The sequence below is a fragment of the Rhinolophus sinicus genome, chromosome 3 (genome assembly GCF_057876585.1).
Source record: "Rhinolophus sinicus isolate RSI-liver-muscle chromosome 3, RSI-T2T, whole genome shotgun sequence".
In the NCBI taxonomy this organism is placed as follows: domain Eukaryota; kingdom Metazoa; phylum Chordata; class Mammalia; order Chiroptera; family Rhinolophidae; genus Rhinolophus; species Rhinolophus sinicus.
The window spans coordinates 51,934,546-51,958,340 of NC_142503.1; the positions used below are offsets into that span (position 1 = coordinate 51,934,546).

The 23,795-nt window shown below is 42.6% G+C and overlaps 1 protein-coding gene across 2 annotated transcripts in view; it reads left to right on the forward strand.

Annotated features, from left to right (window-relative positions):
* MSH3 (mutS homolog 3) overlaps positions 1 to 23,795 on the forward strand; it is a 195,128-nt gene that overhangs the window by 1,274 nt on the left and 170,059 nt on the right. The window contains exon 2 of one of the 2 annotated variants that reach the window (XM_088796586.1): positions 15,495 to 15,621. The exons of the other annotated variant lie outside the window; for it this stretch is intronic. The gene's annotated coding sequence lies outside the window, so the exon portion shown is untranslated. The remainder of the gene's footprint in view (positions 1 to 15,494; positions 15,622 to 23,795) is intronic. 2 annotated transcript variants of the gene reach the window in all.

Consider the following 23,795-nt stretch of genomic DNA (forward strand, 5'->3'; position numbering starts at 1 on the left):
AATCCTGGATCTGTGCCCTGAGCTCACATGTATTTGTTTGGGGAGATTGGAGGTTCCCAGGGAGGGACTGGGGAAATCTGCATAAAGGCAGAGGTCTCCTTTCTCCCATAAAAAAAAAAAAAAAAGTTTCTCTTAATGTATAGTACGTATTAAAACGTGCACATTTCGCTAGTTCAATGATTTTGCACAAACTGAAATATCATTAAGATCATGAGACAGAACATTAGCTAGTCCCCTGAGGACTCCCTCCTACCCCTCCTTTGGGGGGTGCAGAGTAGTGGCTTCAACCAGCATAGATTAATTTTCCTTGATTTTCACTTTATAGCAATTGGATCATACAAAATATATTGTGTTGTGTGGCTTCTTTCACTTGAAATTATGTTCAAGAGATGCATACTGTCTATGGTCATAGTTGGTTCTTCGTTTTTTTTCTTTTTTTTTTACTATGTGGTATTCCACTGTGTGAATATACCTCAGTTTATTCATTTTGTTACTGATAGACATTCGGTAATTCTGAGGTTTGGGACATTACAAGTAATGCTGCTAGGGACATTATAGTAGACTTCTTTGGTGAACATATATAGTAGTTCCGTTGGGTACTTACTTAGGAATGGAATTTGTAAGTCAGGAAGAAGGCATATGTTCAGTTTCTGTAAATGTTGCCAGTTTTTCAAAGTAGATCTAATTTTCAGTTCTACTTCATTAGTTATTATTGCTGATTATAACAAATTATCACAAATTTAGTGGCTTAAAACAATGTAAGTTTATTCTCTTACAGTTCTGGAGGTCAGATGTCCAAATTGGATTATACATGATTAAAATTGAAGTGTTGGCAAGGCTGTATTCCTTCTGGAATCTTGAGAGAACCATCAATTCCCTTGCCTTTTCCAATTTCTAGAGGCTGTCTGCATTCCTGGGCTGGTGGCGCCTTAATCCATTTTCAAGTCTCAATTTCTCTCAACTCTGCTCTGTTGTCATCTATCTTTCTTTCCCTCTGACCCTCTTGCCTCCCTCTTATAATGACCTTTGTGATTATACTGGGCCCACTCAGATAATCCAGAATAATCTCCCATCTCAAAATCCTTAGTTTGATTACATCTGCAAAGTTTCTTTTAGCATGTAAAATAACATATTTATCAATACCAGGGATTAGAACACGAACCTCTTTGGTGGGGGCATTGTCAGCCTACTACACCTATCAGCAGGGTATTGGAACGTGTTGGATGGATGGAGAGAGGCTGGATTGGAAAAAAAAAGAAGACAAAGATGCTCTGAGAAACGATTCACCTGGAGGATGGGGGCTGCTGAGCTTGGGGTTGTGTCAGGGCTGGTAGGCAGGAGAGGGAGGCTGGTGCCTTTGCTAATCACCTCTGGCCACCACCATCCTGGCACCACAACATGTCTGGAGTTAAGGGGCTTTCATGAAGAGAATGACGGGGACGAGGGAGTTGGTGGGCAGGAGGCTCTGCAGCTGGCGCATGGGCACTGTGCAGACTTCCCTCCTTCTTGCCTTGACTGTTCATGGCCCTGATCTTCTCATTCTTACAGGCAACTATTTAGTTTCAGCTCTTGAGATGCAAGTACATTTTTTCAAGGCCTTTTTCACTTGAAAGAAAGATTCAAAAACAGTGAATATTTTCTTTTGGAAGAGGTTCTCTTCAGGATAGGAAACGCTGTAGGAAAACATTAAACACCAAGCTTCTTGTCACACTGAGCAAAACAGAGTGCGTTTTGCTTCCTATCTTCATAGTTTTCTTCCCTCTGGTTCCTTTCCTCTCATTTCTTCATGTCTCCCTCTTTCACCATGCTGTCCTGCTAAGGGGAAACCCCCTGGCTGACTGGCCCCAACATTTTCTAAACCTCAACAGCTTAGAGTTGGGCTGCTGTTTCCAAGCTGCCAGCTGTTTTCTGATTGATCTTTGGGAGATGATTGCTTTGGGAAGAAAAAAAAAAAATGCTTCTGAGGTGCTAAAAAGATCGGAAGTGAGGACTAACACCTCCATTTAAGAGTCCACACTTAAAATCCATGAGCCTTAGACTTGGATGTGCCCAGTCTCCCCCAAACCCCAGCTCTCCACAGACATTCTCACACTATGCTCTTCCTGATAGGAGGAAAGAAAAGTTGCCATAAAAGAAGACCTCCATAATAATAGTCTTTGAAGGTTACCAGATGGCAATAAAATATGTTTTACACCCAACCCTTGGTCCTTAGGCCACAACCCTTGGGCTAAGCCATCTCTTCCCTGGGGTAGGAGCTGAGCCTCTGTATCTACTCTATTATCTGAGTAGGTGAATGGTTCTTTTGGATTGGAGACTGAATCTTTCAGAGTTGAGAGGCCCATTTCGTTTGTTCCTCTGTACACTGGCCTCTGTGACTATAAAACGGATGAGGTTTTCCAAAATTTAGAAGATGTCTATGATTCTTTTCTTGGACTTTTTTTGGTAAATGGCTTAGCAAATATAACCGCATGGGCAGCAGTGAAATGGGGTTACCCACTTTCAGCAGTACTTCTTCAGAACCTAAGTGGGTAGATCCAAAATCCTGTTCTGGAATCCACAAACTCAAGACCATGGGGAGCTAGGCTGCTGTGTATTATGACAGGAAAGGGTGACTTCACTGGGGGTAGAGTTGGCATTGGGGCCTGATGCAGAGAGAATGAGTGTTGGAGTCTGAGAAGAGGACAGAGGGCCTAAGGAAGGAGAGGCCAGTAGGGGTACCCTAAAAAGGGGGAAGTTAGGACCAGGATCTACATTTAAATATCAGTGAAGATAGCTTTGGGATGAGAATGAATACACACACACACACACACACACACACACACTCACACACATTTTTATGTATATGTATACATACATATATATATTATATATATTATATTTTTTATGTATGTATATATATATACATATATATATGTATATATATATATATATATATGTATATATATATGTGTATATATATATATATATATATATATATATATATATATATTTCCCCCCCCCCCACATACAAAAAAGTCTAGGGCCGGTACAGCTGGGTCCTTCTCTCTTCTGGTTCAACCATCTCAGTTTTTTCATCTCATGGTCACAAAATGGGTCAAAGGGCAAAAGATATATGCAACCTGTACCTCTCTTCTTTTGTTTTTCAGTAAAACAATAGTTTTCCTGAGGCATTGATTTCCACTTATATTCATTGGCCAGAACTGGGTCACATGGCTACCTCTACCTATAAGGGAAGCAAAAATTTTTTTACTGAGTTCACTAAATTAAAATATAATCAGGGTTCGTTTGGTAAAATAGGAATGCTAGCATAGATTTCTGGCTGTGACCCTGAACAATTACTTAACCTCTCTGTGGCCCAGTTTCCTCATCTGTACACTGGGCACTGGACCATAACTGCCTATCTCACAGGGTTATTATGATAGATTAAATGAGTTCATTTTTATAAAGCACACAGAGCATAGCATTATAAAAGTGTTTGTTAACTACATTAATAAAGGGGAGAGTAGTCACTGGGTTGGCAGTGAGTAGGCCCCACCATTAAGCATGGCTATTTCGCATAGTAGTTTTCTTTTGTAATAATAGTCTGTTGAACATTACAACCGATCTTAGCTGTACTTCGGGCATTAACTGAGGGCTGCTGCCCTCACTTAGCAAGGGCACTTGGCAGCAACCTAGAAAAGCATTGTAAGGGAATCTGTAGAGAGTGGGGCTAAGCTCCTTACAGTAAAAGGCATAACCACAAGAGTGGTGACAGAGCTGGCATATAGCTACATTTCCCAGCTTCCCTTGCTGCTAGTACGGCCATGGGACTAAGATTCTGCCAATAGAGAGTGAGCAGAAGTGAAGTGTGCATAAGGGAAAACCCCTAGCCTTTTGCTTTCTTCTCATTCCCCACCTCATGGAAGGAATAACAATGACTGGAGCTACTTTGTGTAGATGGCAGAGCTTCCAGAAAGCCTGGATCCCTGAATGACTGAATGGTACAGAGTCACCCACTGACCTAGAATGCTACCCTGGACTTGTTATATGAGAAAGAAAGAAATTTCTATTTTGTCTGAGCCATTGCATTTTAGGACTTCTTTATTTCTGCCTTTTACCTCAACTGATACAATTGTTTTCATAATTTAAAATAATATGTTTTAAAAACATATTTTCTTATATATAAAATATTTTTGGAAGGATATTTAGGAAATTATGATAACAGGCTACCTAGTGAGAGGGGAACTGAGAGGTTGGGGGAGAGTGGTGAGAGGGAGTTTTGTTTTTACTCCATATCTCTTTACAAATTTTCAAATTTGTATCTATTTGAAAATACCTATTTTCAAATTTGTTGAAATTTGAACTACATATGTGTAATACTCAAAAAATTAAAATAGTTAATATTGCACCCCTGTAGTTTGTGCAAATTCATCACTGATTGCCGCTCAACCTGCACTTGAGTCACTTATCCACTAATCCGATGACCAGGGAAAAGAGAAAGGTGATGGATAAGGCTGGTAGAAAGAAGCAGCAGGTGAATTCCGAAAAGGAAGGAGAGCTGCAGTGCTCTGGCTGACTCTGCACAAGCCAGCTCATCTGAGCTCCCCGAATTGGACCCCTCACCTCCCATCAGACTGTGTGTCAGCATGAGGGAGCTGATCACTGCAGGCAGATTAATGTCACTTCCATTCCCGAGCATCCTATGTCTCAAGATGGTATCTTTTAATAGGAGGAACTCCAAGAGACTTGTCCTGAATTTGTGGTTGGATGAGCAACATGGCATTTGCTTCCATTGGCTATAATTCAGTTTCCATCTTTGTAACTTGAGTTGATTTTTCTTGCCTCCTATATTTTACGTTGATATGAAGGGGTAATTTATTATTTTCCTATTCATGATTTCCAACGAGACTCTCATTTCAACGCCAAAAGGAAAGGGGCAGTTTAATATTGAGTAATTTAATCCTCAGGGACAGAGTGGGGGTTTCTTGTTTAATATGGAGCAAGGCAGGGCATTGTGGGATTGACAGTTCAGAGTTTTCCCAAAATCTAATGAACGTTTGAAATTATCATCTTATTCTTGCTTTACGTTTTCTTTTACCACCCACCTTTTATAAACTCTGGTCCCTGGGAAAACATTAACCCTCTTTGCTGAAGTACCTTGATGGCATTTTCCCCTCCATGGCTTCATTGAACTCAGTGCATCTCCCAGGAAAGTTTGTCAGGTAAATTAGTAACATTTGAAAAAGGATTCAAATAGCTTCAGAAAGCACTTTTTAATAGTGAGAAAGAACATTAAAAAACTGATACATTGTTGGTACCAGTTTAATCCTCTCCATTGGTTCTTGGAGACTGAGCTTGATGCTGGCCCTGAGGGTCCATTGCACACCCTCATACAGCCGTCCAGCCTTACTGCCCAGGATTCCTATGGGATTCATCCGGGGCCCCTGCCAGACTGAAGGCTACTGGCTCCTGGGTACACATGGCCCGTGACTTACCTCTCACATGTCACCTTGTCATGAAGTTCTCCGCCCCCTCACCCAAAGGCTGCAACCACAGTTTGTGGATCTCTAGGACAGTTAACACCACCAGCCTGATGGCACAGTTATTTGGCTCCATGTCAAATCGCCTTTGAGACAGAGAGCAGGTCTTAACCGTCTTTGCCTCTTGGCAGCCTCTTGGCCCAGTGCCGGGCACATGGTAGGTGCTTATGAATATGTATTGTACTGAAGGTGTAGAGGGGCTAGAGAAATGAACCAAAACTGGAGATTCTTCTTTGTCAAAAATGTCTCTCTGACAGGAGTTGGTAGACTACAGCCTGTCGGCCAAGTGCAGGCACTGCTTGTTTTGGCAAGGCTCATGAGCTGAAAATACTTTTACATTTTTAAATGATTGAAGACAATCAAAAGAAGAATATTTGGGCCGGCCCGATGGCTCAGGCGGTTAGAGCTCCATGCTCCTAATTCCGAAGGCTGCCAGTTCGATTCCCACATGGGCCAGTGGGCTCTCAACCACAAGGTTGCCAGTTCAATTCCTCGAGTCCTGCAAGGGATGGTGGGCAGAGCCCTCTGCAACTAAGATTGAACAACAGCACTTTGAGCTGAGCTGCCGCTGAGCTCCCGGATGGCTCAGTTGGTTGGAGCGTGTCCTCTCAACCACAAGGTTGCCGGTTCGACTCCTGCAAGGGATGGTGGGCTGCGCCCCCTGCAACTAAGATTGAACAACAGCACCTTGAGCTGAGCTGCCGCTGAGCTCCCGGATGGCTCAGTTGGTTGGAGCACATCCTCTCAACCACAAGGTTGCCGGTTTGACTCCCATAAGGGATGGTGGGTTGTGCCCCCTGCAACTAGCAACGGCAACTGGACCTGGAGCTGAGCTGCGCCCTCCACAACTAAGACTGAAAGGACAACAACTTGAAGCTGAAGCTGAACGGCACCCTCCACAACTAAGATTGAAAGGACAACAACTTGACTTGTAAAAAAGTCCTGGAAGTACACACTGTTCCCTAATGAAAGTCCTGTTCCCCTTCCCCAATAAAATCTTAAAAAAAAAAAAAAAGGAGAATATTTCATGACATATAAAAATGATGTGAAATTTAAATTTCAGCATTCACAAAGTTTTATTCAAGCCCGGCCACACCCATTCATTTACATATTGTGTGTACACGCTGCAGCTTCCCCACTCCCACAGGAGAGCTGAGTAGTTCCAACAGTGACCATGTGGCCCTAAACTCTGCACTGACACTTTGCAGAAGACGTTTGCTGACTCCTGCTCTATAAGGTAAGGTCTTTTGAATAGAAATATTTGTTCTTGCTCTCTTCCAAATATGCAGTTGTGCTAGGGGCAAACATGGTTACTGTTTTGGTTTTTGCACTCTTTACTATTTTGAAAACGTCTGAGCAACCGCCCTGTGTATGATAAACCAGAAGTATTACTAAGCACCTGAGAGGTGCAGGTGGGAGGAGGCTCTCTGGAGATAGGGTGATGAGCAAGATGCACACAGCCTCTACCCTTGTGTTGATAGTGCTAATGTGTGATAATTGTTTTGATCGAGAAGTGAGGAGGTGCTCAGAGAGTAGTGGGAATACCATAGCTTGTCTAGGTGGCATCAGGGAAGGCTTCTCAGAAGAGGTGACATTTCCAGTGAAACCTGAAGGACAAGTAGGTATCATATCAGCGAAGAGTAGGGGAACTACCACATGGAGAGAAACAAAGTTCGGTCTTATTGAAGCTGTTCTTATTCGAAGGTCTCTGTTACATGCATCAAAACCTATATCCTAATGAATACGTTCTTTGTACCAGGATAACACTTCCTTAAACACTTCTGTGGGACTGGGAGTCAGAGACTGGTTGACCGGTGTGGGGAGGAGCTCTGAGTTCCTGGATAGAGGACTCTGGGTTGCTGGCTGCTTATTTCTCTTTAGTGAGGTTTTCTTTGGTTGGCCCTGGATATCTGAAGAGCATTACAAAAACAAAAGGCCTGTTCCATGCTGATACCCCTGCCGTTCATCAGACAAGTTCCTCTCTGTGAGCTTACCGTTTATTTTGGAAGACTGTTTCAGTCTTTGAGCTCCTTGACAAAAAGCTCTCTTGCAGTACTTTGGCTTTGGGAGGGGTTCCGCCTAATGGCAGCAATCTGGTGGGGGCCTTCTTGCCACTTTTGTTTTCAGGGTGGGAGAATTATTCCTGAGGCATAGGGGGTTTGTTCTGGAAAAAGGCTGAGAGGACTTAGCTTTAGTGTCTCTTCTGGCATCTGTCACCTAAATTCTAGGTACCTCAGACATCCCAGCTGATCTATAAAACCAGGACATGGCATGTCTTAGGGAAATTTGCATCAGCTCTTTGAAGAATTCAGACCAGGACTAAGAAGCAGGTACCATTTTTACTTTAAAAATCAATGACAGCCTGTTCTCAGAATGAAGATGTGTTTTTTCTTCTGGTGATTCATTATTCATTCCAAATACTCATTTTGTCATGCAAAGGAATGATATAAATACGAAAAACCAGCCCAGTAAATTAGTCAGTATACTCATGAATATGTTTTCATTAACTGGACCAACTACTGATTCATGTAAATCAAGGAAGAGATGAAGTAATGCTGCAATAGTTGATCGGACATAAACCTCTCCGTAACATGACTAACCTCTTACACATGTCTCCAGGATTTGTTAAATTTGCAATTGTAAGTGAGAAAACTGTGTAGCAGTGAATAGTTGTCATTTTTGGTTGTCCAGCATCCAAACCCTCTATCTGTTTTGGTGAATCTAAGATGAATGGAAGCTGGGATCTGGCTTCCCCTCTGGAAGCTGGAGAGAATTAGATAAGTCCCCTTTTCTTGGACCTGCCTGTGGACATGTGACCAGGGCTCAGCCAATCAGACTGCATTTTCAGGGCGTGACAACAAGGTCAGAGATAATCAGAGATCATTCCGTAGAATCGAGACTTCAGTAGATGGTAACAAGTGTCCAGGGCTGACGATGGCAGGCCCAGCACCTACCCTGGCTGAACCACTGGTGGGAGCTTGACTGTGTCATGCACCCCTGAGTTCCTGTTTCCAAGGCTAACTTTCCAGTTTTTCTAAAATTCTTTAAGACAATAGGTATCCTTCCAGTAAATTTCTTTTCAGTATAAGTTAGCTGCTGTTGGTTTTATTACTTGCAAAAACACTGACTGTTTCATAGTCTATGTGAGAAGACGATATATGGTGTTATTCTATACTTGGTCCAATTCTAGACCAGGAAGAATTAATTTAAAAACTATATTTACTTTAAGGGTCCAACTGACAGGAAAGTGTGTACTCTACAAAGAATATTGTACTGCACCATGTTTGCTCAGTGCACTTACATGCCACTCACCCTTTCAATGGACTAACGACTAATCAGGGACAGACCACACCCTCCAAGAGCCTGATAGAAAGGCAGGTAGTTTAGAATTCAAAGAGACCTTTGAAACCATCTCATCCAAACCCCTCATTTTGCAAACAAGAACACTGAAATTCAGGCTAGCTAAATGATTTACCTAGATTGCACAGCCAATTAGTGGAAGAGCAGGGATTATATTCATCACTCCTGGAGAATTGTATTATTTGGCAGGAAAGACAGGTGGGGTGGGGAAGGGAGTGGCACAGACAGGCGTCTAGTTTGCAGAACTGAGATCACAAAGAGTCTGGTTGTGAGGCCAGGGCAGTCGCACACTCAGATCATGAGGTCAGAGCAATGCCACAAAGAAAGGTTGATGAGGTATTGAGATGCTGCTGGAATGCAGGGCGGGCTAAGAATAGGATGTCTCAGAGCCACGGCCAAACCTGAATTTCTCCTCTTGTCCCCAGGATCTGCTGACAAGGAGTCTAAGTATTTAAACATTAAAAAAACCCCAAAACCTGTACTTACTTGTCACCTGTCTGAAACGCTCCCGAATCCAGTTTATACTTGGGGAACATTGGTCCCCTCCCTCTTCCTTTGGTCTGGGTATTGACGTGCATGGTAGAATCTCATTGCAATTGGGCTTCTCACCAGTTGGTGACACTCTCTGGTTGTTAGGTGGAATTATTCCTTCAGAGTGAGGTGTTCGCTTTACACTTTGGGCAGATATTAGTTATATGTCCCCCCCACCCCGAGAACTAATAAACCATTTGGAAGGATGGAATTTGACTTATTTAGGCTTGAAAATAGATGTTTAAAGTAAAACTGCCTTCTCGGGCATCACTACCAGGCCGCATGCTTTAATGTTACATTATTGACAGATGGGATGTGTCAAAAGCACTGATGAGCTTTAGGAGAACTCATCTTTCCTGCATGCTATTGCCTTTTCAAGTTGCTTTTTGTTTGTCATTTGATTTATGCCCAATATAGATCTTACTGTTTTTTAAAGTTATAATGCTAGATAAACAAAGGCTCTGCAGTGAAAAAAAAAAAGAAAGAAATACTGTCTTCAAACCAGGTTAGTGATGATGTAAGGAATGGCATGTCTCAGCAGAGAAGACTACAGAATGCAGGCAAGACCGGGACAAACTTCAGTGGGCAAAGTCCAGCATGTGTCACTCCAGGGAAAGGAGCGTTCAGCAAGAACGGCTCCTGCTAGGCTGAGGTTGTAGCTCCTGCTTAAAACATGTGCAGAAGGAAGAAAGGAAAGTAAGAAGTGGTCACCTGGTTAAATGTAATATTACAAAAATATTTTTAATACCTTGAAAATATTTGGTGAGTGTTTTCACATAGCAGTATGATGAAAATAACTAATTCATATATTCTGTTTAGGTGATGATGACTAATCATTGTGTAATTGGATAATTTGATGGTGTATGGAGTTAGTCGAGGATGTTCTATTTCTTAAAGAATGGGGAGGTTAAGAACTAGAACACTAAGAATTAATGTCACTTTCAGTTTTGTTTCCAATTCAAAGGAAATAATTTAAAGCATAAATGTTAAAATGGGTTATGAAGCTTTTGTACTAATGTAATAAAATCCATATCTCCAAATTCTGTGGCAAAATACCTGTGTCCAGGCTTCTTGGAAACGAAAACCACCTATTTTTGGTTTAGAACCCCTTTGTTGTGGCCAAATTTTAAGCGTTTCTTGATCCTGGCTAAGAGCAGTGATGCTTGTGACTACGTAAGAAGAGTCCACCTAGGATATTGCCAAAGCCATAGTCTGTGCAGACAGTTTTCAAAATCTTATGCAAGGCAACAGCTGAAATGTAGTTTGAAAAGAACAGGCAGATGCTTCCAACATTCTACTAGAGTCTGGTTTACCATCCTGACCAGCATTCAGTAGGGGGTTAATCAGTGTGGGTGGAGTCACTGTCCTCACCGTAATCTCTTGGAGATGGACAAGTTACATTCCTTCCTCTAATCCCTTGCCTGTTTATAACGTCCTTTCCTGCCCCATCTTCTCCTCTCTGCTTTTCTGAATCTTACACTTCCTTGGAAACCCAGCTCACCTCTTCCATGGAGCCTTTGCGGACCGTCCCAACCACTGTGGCATAGCCCTGTTATGCGTCCCTGTAATGCTCAGATGGGAACAATCATTTGGTCTTTAGTTTGTATGTAGACTTCTCTTTACACTGGTATGCCTTGCCTTCTTAACAACATTCTAAACTCATTAAGGTCCAGGGACATGTCTCTGATCTCTGAATCGCTGACAGTACCTCCTCAGGATAGACGATGAACATTGGCTGATTGCAGCCCCACTCAGCATGATGGTTCATTTTAAACTCTGCCGAGAGAAGAAGCCAGCATACAGAGGAGAGGGCCGCCTTCAGGTTTCCAAGTCCAGAGTTCGCCTGAGGCTCATGTTGGCGTTCCTGAGATAACCCCGTAGCCTCATAATAAACGATGCCCCCTTAGCTTAAGCTAACATGAGAAGGCTTCTGTTACTTGCTACAAAGACACATGGACTTGACAGGATGAACTGAGATCCTGGAATACAGTTGTAAAGGAAACGTGCAACTTCTCAGATAATCTTTGACAATGTCAACGAATTGGAGCAGGAAGCCTTAGGGGCCACTGAAATGAATTAAAGAACTCAATGCTTTTATTGAGAGTTTTTGAGTGTAGGGGAAGATTCTAGGTATGTGAATATAGCAGGTGATGTTGGTGTTCCATGTCCCCTGCCCTTGGACCCCCTCTAATGTCATCCAGGCCTCCATTACCTAAGTGTCCTTGAGAATGCACTCTTTAAAGACTTTTCCTCCTTTCCTGCTTTAGTCTCTAATTTCTGCTTCCTAGGATTGCTTCCCCAATAAATAAAAGACCTGCTTTCAGACCTTGTCTACCTTCTGCTTTAGGGGGAACTTGAACTAAGACAGAACTATATGGGATATGATATTTTCCTATGCGGTCTTATAAGTTTAGATGGAGTATTTGGTCTTGGAAAACAATAAAATGAAAATAAAAGGCAAATTTTAATTAAGTGACACACAATTAGTATAGATTCAAGTCCATTATGGTTACTATAGATTTTATTATATTTTAGTAATTATTCTTCTAGCTCGGATATCTCTAAGTATGAAGATTTGTTTTTTCCAGAGTTATGTCTTTTGATATTTTATTAATCTCATATCTCACTGAAGCACTCTGTTCTCATCTAAGTATGAAGAGGTGAGTTTGGGTACATTTTGTACCATATTCTTAGTGATCTATAATTATATCCTGTCATTTAAATGCTATTTTATTCAACTTTACAGAGCTGAAACATCCCTTAACATTTTACTTCTCGTAATACTTAAATGGAACACTTAGGTCTTCACAAAATTATCTTGGAACATGGTATGAGAGTAAACAAAATGAGTTAAAGTTATTTTGTACTTGGGGTCAATTATTTTAAAGGAAAAAGAAAAGGAACTTAATATTTTAATTGCAAAACTAATATAATAATATTAAGAAAAATGGGTGAATAAAATCACTGATAGAAACATACTATCATAACTTGTTTTAATTTTGCAAATTTTTATGATTGGCCACATTATAGATATAGTTTTTACACAATTGTAACATTTGTAAAATTTTGTATTCAGTCCTTTATTGAGAACATTTTGGAGCTTTAAGAAGTCATCTTGAGAAATTAGCTAGTCACGTGTAGTATTCTGAGATTATAAGCAGGAGGACTTTACCATCCACTGCTGGACAGAGTTTTAAAGGAAGGCTGTTTTCCTGGTTCCCTTTCTCGAGTCACCTACTTTGTCTTCTGGCCTTGTTCAGATCAGGAAATCTTGGTTGCCGTATTTATGAAAGAAGTCACTATAGAATTCCTTAAAATATCAAGTTTGAAAAATGTTTTCATGAATTTATTTTAGCTTTTGTGAAATATGTATTATGAAACCAGGGCATTGTTTAGATTTGCATTTCAGAATCTGGGCAAGAGCCTTCTTCAATGCTATTTTGATTTTAACTTTCTTCCAAGCCCTGTGATAGTAAGAATTTGTCTTCAGAGACGATGATGTGCCTCACTGTGGGTCTCTTAAATTTATTTTTGCTGTGCCTTCAGGGGTAGAACCTTTTCCTGTGAACACTCCTGTTCTTCAGTTCTAGGAATTTTTCTTTCATTATTTCTTTGATAATTTATTTGTTTCCGTTTTCTCTCCTGTTTTTCCAGGTCTTCTATTTTTAGCATGTTTATCTTCTTGGATTAAGTATATATATATTTCTCTCTTGTTTTTCATCTCTATGTCTTTTTGTTTTACTTTTGGTAAGATCTCCTCAAATTTATCTTTCAACTTCATAAGTGATCTTTTTCATTACTAACATCATCTTTTACTTAATCAATTTTTAACAATTGAGATTTATGGAAAATATCAAAAGAAAATACTTCATATGCACCGTTGTCAGCAGAATCCAGGCAGCTTAGTAGAATGATAAAGGTAGTTTATCAAGCAGTCCATTGAATGGAATGTGCTGCTAAGGACACTTGACCATAGGCACTCCACACTGATCATTGATTTTTGGGGTTTTTTTGGTGAGAAATAGCATCATATTTTTTAATTTGTAAGAACTCTTTCTTGGTATCTGAATATTCTTTCTCTATAGCATCATCCTCTCATTGCACAGATATATTATCTTCTCTAAGCTCTCTTAGGTTATTAATGAGATCGTTTTGAAATTTTCTTCTCCTTTTCATTATCTCTGAATTCATATTTTCCACATCACATTCTCACAGTTTTAAATAGTGGAAGAGTGTCTTCAAAAATGTGAGCAAAATTTCAGAGTTTAATCTCATTGGCTCTGATAGGCTTGCTGTGGGTTATTTGTTCATTCTTGAACCAGTCACTGTGTAGGGAGACCATAGTTTTCCAATTGGGAGTGGATTGATGTTCCTCCCCTAGAGCAAGACAAAGAATCAGTTCCATCAGAACTAAGAGTGGGAGACATGTGGGCCTTCAAAAAAACTAGGAGGATGTTACTTCGAAAAGAACAAAGAGATATTGGACGGCCAGAAAAATAACAAATGCTTAATATAGCACCTGGTACAGGGGTTTCCTCTGAAACAACTTGGCCTCCAGGTCAAAAAGCCAATGTCTGAATTTTTGCAGTGACCAGGCATTCATAATTTCAAGGCAATCCAATCTAACCCCAGACAACCTACTTTTTAAGAAAGTCATCTATTATGCCAAAACCTACCTTCCTTTAGCTGCTGTCCACGACCCTAGCTCTGCACTTAAGTGTGCCTTTGAGTTGTGAGAAGGCCGCTGTCATGTTACCAGGTCTTTCTTTTCAGACCCAGCATTACCTGTCGCTATAGCTAGTTCTAATCTGACAGCATTTTGAATCCTTTCTCCATTTAGACCCTCTCGGTTTGTGCATTTTGGTATAGCACGAGCAGCCTAGATTATAGAGTACCATTATTTAATACCTTACACATATATCTGTGTAACGAGAGGATGGTGCTATAGAAAAAGAATATTCAGATACCAAGAAAGAGTTCATGGAAATTAAAAATATTAGTTTCTGAATGTAATCTAAGAATATGTAAAAAGTTCATTATTCACTCAATATGTTGCACATTACAATCACTAGGGAAACTTAAAAATCCTGGTGCTCAGGCCACACCCCAGACCAAAAGTGGATTCTGAAACCAGGGGATGGGAACTCTGGCACCAGTATTGTTTTAAGCTCCCCAGGTGTTTCTAATGTGCAGTCAAAGTGGAGAACCACTGCTCTGCTATGTGACAGAGCTCCTTAAAATATTTGATCTCAGTGGTGATAGGTTTCCTCAAGGTATGTTTTTCAGAAAATGAATTTGAGGCATATCTTCATTGTTTGCTTCTGGCTAACCTTGTTCACTTTCCGTATGGGATAATTCATCAAGTCACATCAAAGAAAGCAACATAGCTACTTGGCCATGTGCAATTATTGAGGTTTCTGATAAAAGTGGTTATGTTAATTTAGGTAAAACTTTACTTTTATGTAACGGTCTCAGTTTGGTTGATAACTCCTGGAGGACAGTGTCTGAGTTTATTTAACTTACCTCATGTAGCATCAAGAGCAACATTATGTTCTGGTGGGAACTTAAGAAGAGCTTTTGAAATTATTTTCAACCAAAAAAAAAAAAAAGTAGTCATATCTTTTATGACTATGAATTAAAGGCCATCTGTGAAGCTGCTGAGTTTTATGGAAAAGCCTTCATTTAGACTGACATTTATCTTGTAATGTGGCAGTAGAAAAAATTCTGAAACATTTGCAGAACAAAGGTTAAGGCCAAACATTCTCAGTGTAATGTTTATAGAGCATAAATCTGCACAAAAGAAAGGTGGATTTATTATTTATGTTTAGCCATAGTGTCTATTGTGAATTATCAAATCTCATGTTAAATAAAGCAGATTCACTGAGGAAAAAGGGAAAGGAGGGAGGCTGAGAAGAAGGGAGCGAGAGAGTCTAATGACAGTTCGTAGGAGCCTTCTTTGGACGGTCTCTTGACACTTCTGACTTCACAATATTTTCCCCAATTTTTATTTTGAGTATTTTGAAACATGTAGAAAAGTTGAAAGACTATTGCATTGACATCTGTATATCCTTTTGTATCCTGAAGGTCCGAGAACCAGGAGAGCTGATGGTGTAGTTCTTATTCAGAGGCTGGCAGGCTTGAGACCCAGGACGAACCGAAGTTTCAGTTCGAGTCTGAAGGCAGGAAAAAAAGCTGATGTCCCAATTTGAAGGTAGGCAGGAAGAATTTTCTCTTACTTGAGGAAAAGTCAGCCTTTTTGTTCTATTCAGACCTTTAACTGATTGGATGCAGCCCACACACATGAGGAAGGGCAATCTGCTTTACTCTGTCCACCTATTTAAACGTTTTTTTTTAAAGATTTTATTGGGGAAGGGGAACAGGACTTTTATTGGGGAACAGTGTGTACTTCCAGGACTTTTTCTTTTTTCTTTTTCCAAGTTGTTCTTTCAATCTTAGTTGTAAAGAGTGCTGTTCAGCTTCAAGTTGTTGTCCTTTCAGTCTTAGTTGTGGAGGGCGCAGCTCAGCTCCAGGTCCAGTTGCCATTTTTCTAGTTGCAGGGGGCACAGCCCACCATCCCTTGCGGGAGTCGAACCGGCAACCTTGTGGTTGAGAGGACGCGCTCCAACCAACTGAGCCATCCGGGAGCTCAGCGGCAGCTCAGCTCAAGGTGCCATGTTCAATCTTAGTTGCAGGGGGCGCTGCCCACCATCCCTTGCGGGAGTCGAGGAATTGAACTGGCAACCTTGTGGTTGAGAGCCCACTGGCCCATGTGGGAATCGAGCCGGCAGCCTTCGGAGTAAGGAGCACGACTCTAACCATCTGAGCCACCGGCCGGCCCTTAAATGTTAATCTCATCCCAAAACACCCTGACTGAAACATGGAGAATAATGTTTGACGAGATATCTGGGCACCCTGTGGCCCAATTAAGTTGACACATAAAATTAACCATTACACCTTGTATTAGTTTCCTATTCATGCACAAAAATATGATCACAAACTTAGCAGCTTAAAATGACACATATTTATTATCTCACCGTCTCTGACAGTCAGGATCCTGACCATGGCTTAGCTGGGTCCTGTTCTTAGGGTCTCACAAGGTGGCACAAGGTGTCATCCAGGGCTTGGTCTCATCTGAAGCGTGACTGGGGAGAGAGCCGTGTCTAAGCTCACTCAGGTTGTTGGCAGAACACCCTGATGGCTGGAAGCCATCCTCAGCTCCTAGAGGCTACCGCAGTTCCTTGCCACGTACTTGGCTTGCCTAAACCTCAATCCTTGTGGTTTTTCTCTTAGTATTCTCTATGAATTATTCTGGATTTATCAAAGGAATGTGATGACTTTCCCTGGTTCTTTTCTACTGAAAACCTGGAATATATGAGATGACTACTTTCACCTCCAAATATACGGGAGCTCGACAGATACTGTGTACACTTGATTGTAAACATGCGTTGGCTTCTTTATATACCTGTGATCCCTCGCCAGGTCCATCTTGCCTCGCTGACTGTTCTGGAGCCCACATTGCATAAGCACATGCTCCCTCGTCTCCAAAAGCCTTGCTCCAATCTCTCCGTACTCACAGGGATTTAAGCCCCAGGTATGAAGTACCTCCACTTCACTGTGTGACTTCCTTTCCCTTCCTCCACCCAGTGAGCTGGGCCCCTTCCTGACTCCTTGCTTCTTGTCACCTTCTCTCCAAGGCCAGCCCCTTCCTCTCTGCTCTGGAGCCCTCAGAGGCCTTCTCCATCTCCATCACTTACCTCTCTCGCTCTGTCAGTCTTCAGGCTCTGCTTCATTAACGTTTTTCCTTTCAGCTAGCCTAGAGGTACATGTTTTCCCGTCTTAAATCCTTTTCTAGAACAAATGTTTCCCAGTGAAGTTTTGTGTATCCACAAAGAGGATGGCCTCATATATTAGTAGGCGGAGCAATGGGAGTTCTGGATTGGGCCAGGGCCTCATGGAGCATAAGAAAGACAGCTCATTACCGAGCTTTTCAGAGAACATCTTCCCCTAAGGCGCCAGGTGCGCACGCGCACACGCACACACACACACACACACACATATGCACGCACGCACGGAACTTCAGTTTGTCCTTATCCTGGGTCAGTTCAAATTCTTAGCTAAGGCAAACACCACTAATCTTTGTGAGGGAATAGTGATTCATTCTGTGTCGATCCAGGGCGTACTCCTAAGTAGCAGGAAGGGAGGGAACAGCTAGTTGTAGGGATGGTGGGTTTTTCTTCCAACGACAGTGAGTCTCCCTTCACTTGCAGACAGGTGTCCGTCCACGCTCCCTTCATGGATCCTTTCAATCTCGCACTGCACTTCTCTTGACCCCCTAGTCTCAGATGCTTCCACGATTTGATGCCTCCACATGTAGACCTTCATCCCAGCTTCCTATGTTGAGCAGCAGCCCTGCAAACCCATCTGAAGAGTCGCTCAACATCTCTGCATGTTCCCAAGACACTTCCAACTCCACCTGTCCACACGGGAGTTAGCAGCTCCCACCTGCTTCCTTCCTAAACCTCTAGGGTCCAGCGTCCCTCTCCTCCCTAGTCTCTCAGGCTAGAAACCAGGGAGTCAGCTCATCTTTTTAATTCTCTACTTCCAAAATACTCACCAAGTTCAGTCTGTTACACCTTCTAAAGCTCTCTGCAGATGCTCGCCTCCTCTCCTACCCACTGTTGCCTCATCATTTCAGGTCCTCGTCTTGTCTCCTTGAGATTGTTACCGCTGGCTCTTCACTTCTGCTCTGCCTCTGGCCTTACCCTTCTCCAATCCAGCCTTGCTTTGTCACCCAGGGGGCTCGTTGTAAAAAACGTAATGAGCTTAATCCACTGAGATTAATCCACTAATCTGAATTCTTTCATGACTCCCCATGGGACATGGGATAAAATTTAAACTACTTAACAAGACATTCAAGGTTCTACGTGATAGTTTGTCCTCTACTACTTTTGTAAAGTCTTTTTTTCTTTTTTTTCTTTTGGCCATAGTTCTTAAATTGTATGTTCCAGCAATCCTAGAGTGTTTCTGTATCTTGGACTCCCCGTACGTAATCTCTACAAATTCTGTACTTTGCATGTTATTTTCTTTGCTTGGAATGTCCATAGTTCTTCCTCACCCTTCCCCCTCCACTGCTTGAACACATGACAAATTCCTCCCCATCCTTTAAATCTCAGCTCAGGTGTCGCCTTCTCTGGGAAGCCTCCTTTGTCTTGCACAGCCAAGCAGAGGTTCCCTTTCCATACCTCATATTTTACCTGCTAACGTGTGCTTTTGCACCATCACTGTTTGCTTGTATGGTTGTTTCTAAAATAGACCCTGAGCTCCTTGAGATCAGAAACCATGTCTTCTTTACCTTAGTGCTGATGCGACTTGCGATTGATGCTTAAGAAGTCCCCGATGAATGACAGAATGAATGAAGGAATCTTAACATCGGGGCTGCAGTGGCGCTGCAGGTGGGAGGGTGGGGGCTGTGTTTCCACAGATACAAGTCAACTTCATGAGGGAAGATACGCATCAGTTTTGCTCACTCCTGCCTCCCCATTGCTGAGCACAGTTCCCAGGAAGCACCCTATGGAAGTGCTTTGTTTAGAAGCTCAATAAATGACTTCTGAATGCATGAGTGCTAACTCTGCGGGCTGGGCAGGTGCCACCATCGTAATACAGTGGAGGAAATGGGGTCTGGGAAAGATGAATAACCTGCCCAAGTGTTTCGGACAAGCCAAGCCTCAGAGTGCCCGGTGTGCCACACTTGTTTGCAAGAAGGGAGTAGGCTGCTCCCCGCTTCTCTGCCCAGGCAGTTGAATCTTCTTGTCCCACAATCAGCCAATTCTTGTTGGGCTGTTATAAGGTCTGACTTTAAAAGATGAACTGGGACAGTCATATTAGAGCTTGAGAATTTGAATTAAGAAACAGAGAAAAGAAATTAGTAGTGGGAGTCAAAGCAAGAGCCTTTGGGGGAAGTGAGCTGGAGTTACAAGGGGCACACAGAAGGCATCAGACACAGTAGGAAAGAAACCACAACTGACAGCCATCCGAGCGCCCTGGTTCCCGATGGCTTCACATTCTGGTTTCAATGTGTGTGTGTGTGTGTGTGTGTGTGTGTGTGTACACATCTTAACAGCCAACACCCTGTCGCACCCATTCACTGTGAGGTGATTCTAGTGAGGGTTTTGTTCTTTGCAACTAAGGTTTTTCATGAACATTCCCGGGTGGGCCCAAGGTTGAAACCCAGGTCTTTTCTCTCAATGTCTAGTGCTCTTTCCACTATTTTAGGGCCTTGGGAGAGTGTCTTTGTGCAGATTTTGGCAGAGGGCCATGCAAAAATGGTGCATATTAAATGTATTTTAATGACAATGAACAAGGCTGTAATTGTGATATGAATGGGAGGAAACAGCCAGTGAGGCAAACCAAATCCCCTTTCAATTTAAGCTAGACCAGTAGGAAAGTCCCAAGAAACCAAAAATAGACCCTTAATGGAGTGCTTATTTGCACAAAGCATCCACCTTCTCCACTCTTTTTCAACTCAAACCTGGGGAGTTTCAGCTGCCCCCTCCCACCACCTCCACCTGCCGCCCCAGCTTGCCAGAGGGGTGGAGCTGGGAGAGGGAGGCAGATTGGTAACCTGGGCATGTGGGCTTCTGCTTTTCAAATCTCAAGGCTGCAGAGCGCATAGAGTGCCAAGATCATGGTTTCTATCCACGTGTGGCCTTTTGATGCACAATCTAATGACTATACTTCAGGTATAAGTCATTCTTTCCCACGAGCCGCTTCTGCAAGTCTCCAACGAGACAATTACCCAGTTCCACTTAACAGAGTGACTCAAGGACGGATCTGAGGGCTGGCTGTGTTCCTGCCTTCTTCCCTGGCTTTAGAATTTGTGTTGAAAAATTAAAATACACAATGCTGAGGCTCCCGCATCACACCCCACGCACCTGCCTGTGGGGGCAGACTGCTTCTGCGGTGTCCCTGGCAGGTGCTCGGCGCTGTTTTTCCAGCATTGAACCCGCAGGTTCACGACTCCTGGCAGAGACAATGGGTGGGCCCAGAGGGATTTGCTCAACCCCTCATTTCTCTGAATAGATGCCTCTACTTGAAAATTACCTTGGGGGGGAGGGAGTGTCACCTTTTGAAACCTACTGAAAAGAGCTTAATCTTATAATCAACATTTCCCAGAAATGCCTTGCAAGCCACCAGCTATGAAAAGAAAACACATTTTAACAAACTACATTCAATGTACATTATTGTCCAAAGTTTGCAGAGCTGAAGGCCAGCCCTTTGAGTATATTCAGATTTGATTTTCCAAACGAATGCTTTTTGAAGCTTCACATACTTGGAAGCCCCGATAAAAAGCAAGAGTGAGATGGCTTATCGGAACTGGATTTTCAGGGGCGTGGGGGAGAAAATTTTAGAAGGTAGAGTTTCACTTTTCATTTTTAATCTAAGTTTGAAACACCACTGAACTATGAAGAAGGAGTGACAACGACCATCCAATCACAAATCAGAAACCTCCCGTGTGGTTGATGTTCTGTTTAGACCGAACCACAAACTCTTAAAAAAAAAAAAAAAGCATCCTGATGGACCAACAGATGTGACATTAGTGCGTAAGAGAGTGTTGTCTTTTTTTCAGAAAGCTTTCTGAAATCACTCCAAGGCAGCATATTGCACAATCACATTTCTGATTACTTTGGTTATTGTGATGGTTAGTTTTCTGTGTTGGCCAGGCTATGTGACTTGGTGATGCAATCAAACACAAATGTAGGTGTTGCTGTGAAAGTTTCTTGTAGATACAGTTAACACCTATCATCAGTTAACCTTAGGAGAATTACCCCCAACGCATGAGTGGGCCTAATCTAATCAGTTGAAGGCCTTAAGAGCAAAACGAGGTTTTCCAGACAAGAAAGTCGATCTCAAGGTTGCAGCCTCAATTCCTGGCTGAATTTTCAGCCTGCTATTCTGCCCTGCAGATTTCAGGCTTGCCAATCTTCACAATTGCCTGAGCCGATTCCTTAACATAAATGTATCTCTATCTCTATATTTCTATCTCCTATAGGTTGTATTTCTACGGAAAACCCTGACTGATAAATCACATTTATGTATCCAAGTATTAGCTCAAGTTCTTGAGATGGAAGTTTAGAACCATTCAGTCTGGGTAAGCCTGCTTTCTGCCCCTCTGTGAGTTTGTACTGAGTGAATTGACAACATCCTCATTTCAACCTAGATGCCACACAGTGCTGTAGAGATGGGCAGTGAGCAAGACGTTTGGGTGTCAGGCTGCCTGCGGATGGTCACAGAGAACTCAGGGCGATAGGAGGACGAGCAGGGAGCGTCCGCTGATTGAGGGTCTGAGGGTTCAGAGCCTCTTCCCACTCACAACCGGGAACAAAGACCATCCACATGTAAGCAAGTGAAGTCCGCGTGTACTAATGGCATACTGGGGAAGGACAGGCTTCCTGGGCCAGAGGGAAAAGCCGAACAAGAGTATATCCCACAACACAACACTTTTTACCAAATATAATGACCTAGGCTATGAGAACATAGGTAATTCAGAACTAAAATCCAAGCCTGAAGTGTACGCTATAAATGATACAATTATTTCCGTGTGCAAAGAATGCTATTATTCGTTCTAGTCTCTGCCCATGAATAAGTAAGTCACTTTCCTAAAATATGGAGTTCTTGGCTAAGAAGGCCTGAACTCTGCTTCCATTTCTCACAGCCATTAACAAACAATTAGCATTAATTCCATTTAGTCTTTGGTTTCCAACACCTCAAGAATCCCCACTGGAAACAAAATGTATTTACAAACCATCCACTCAAATCTCTTAATCCCAGAACAAAGATTTTAAAAAAAATTGGGGGGAAGCAGCAGTTGTGAGCCTGTATCTATCTCCTTCCCTTGATGGGTGTGGCAGAGCCAGGCTCCCTGTTTACCACATTTCCTCTTCCTTCCAGCTCACAGCCAGCCTACATTTACCGCTTCCTGCCATTTGGGTGTAGTTCTGTGACAAAGTTTTGGCCAGTGGAATGTGGGGGAAAGTGGTGTATGCCCCTCCCCAACCTGCCCTCCCCCCACCGCCACCCCCCACCCCCCAACTTGTACATGTGATCACCCACTCGCTTTTCTTTTTGGCAACAATGTTGGAAATTCCTGGTTGAAGATAGAAGCCACAAGAGGGAAAGAGCCTGGACCACTGAGTCACCTCCCGGAGGGCTGCCTGCTGATCAGAGAGACCTGTATTGGACTTGCTCTGAGCGAGAAATAAACTTCTGCTCAGTCATTGAGATTGGAGTTTATCTGCTAAGGCTGTCAATCTTCAACCAACACAGGAGGTGAACAGCATTGCTTTTCATTTTTAGTGGACTGCCAGGCAAGTTCACATCACGTTTGTTTTAATCTATTGATTGGGAATGTCATTTATAGCAATGTGGCGAATATAATGAAATGCCAGATCAACCCCAAATGGGAATGCCACATGGAATTTATTATAACGAGGTTGAATACATGATAGAAATGAAACATGACATTTCAACTGTAGATTGCAGGATTGCCCACCTGCCCCCCACAGGCCCAAGCACTGTGTTGGCATGTTATGAGTCCCCAGGTGTCACATGGTCTGAAAATTTTTATCAGCTGTAGAGAGTGGGGTCACTAGTAACCTGGGAGGAAAGTGGATAAAGGGTGGCTGGGGATCATGAGAAACTGATTATTTCCTCTAAGGCTTCCTGCCTACCTAGGTTTTCACTTCAGACACACAGCCACCAGGTGTACAGTGAAGAAGAGATAAGTTAGCATGGTTTTGTGGGGACAGAGCCCCAGAGAACAGTTTCCAGGCTCTCAGCCTCACATGGAAAGGTGCTGGCTCAGGTAGTAAATGGCCATCAACTGAGATTGGATGGCCATCAGCTGTGGCTAGTTGGCCGTCAGCTGTAACCAGTGAGCCATTGGCCACTAATATAACTGCTGTGGCTACGCTAGTAGAAAATGGGGCTGGCCAGAAGATGGTGGCTGGGCTGGCAAGCGCGGATTGCAGTTAGGATGGCAGGTTGTGGACAGTGTGGATCCAGCCTCCAGTGAGATTATAGTGCCGCCAGCGAGAATATAGTGATATGACTCCCCTACTTATGGCTCCATGGGTGTTCCTTTTTGGCCTAGCCATATACTGTGTTCTTATATGGGGAGCAGGACCAGAGACCCCGCCGGACGCCCTGCAAGACACGTTTCTACTCAGTTTTCATTGAACAACTCATTAAAACAGTTGAGTATTGATTATCTCCTACTTATGTTTTTTTACAAGTAGTTCATTTGTAAATTGCTTATTATCTGTCATCTATCATCAAAATTTTTGAGATTCTAGATGTCTTAAGGGGAGGCAAGGTAAGATCTAGTTT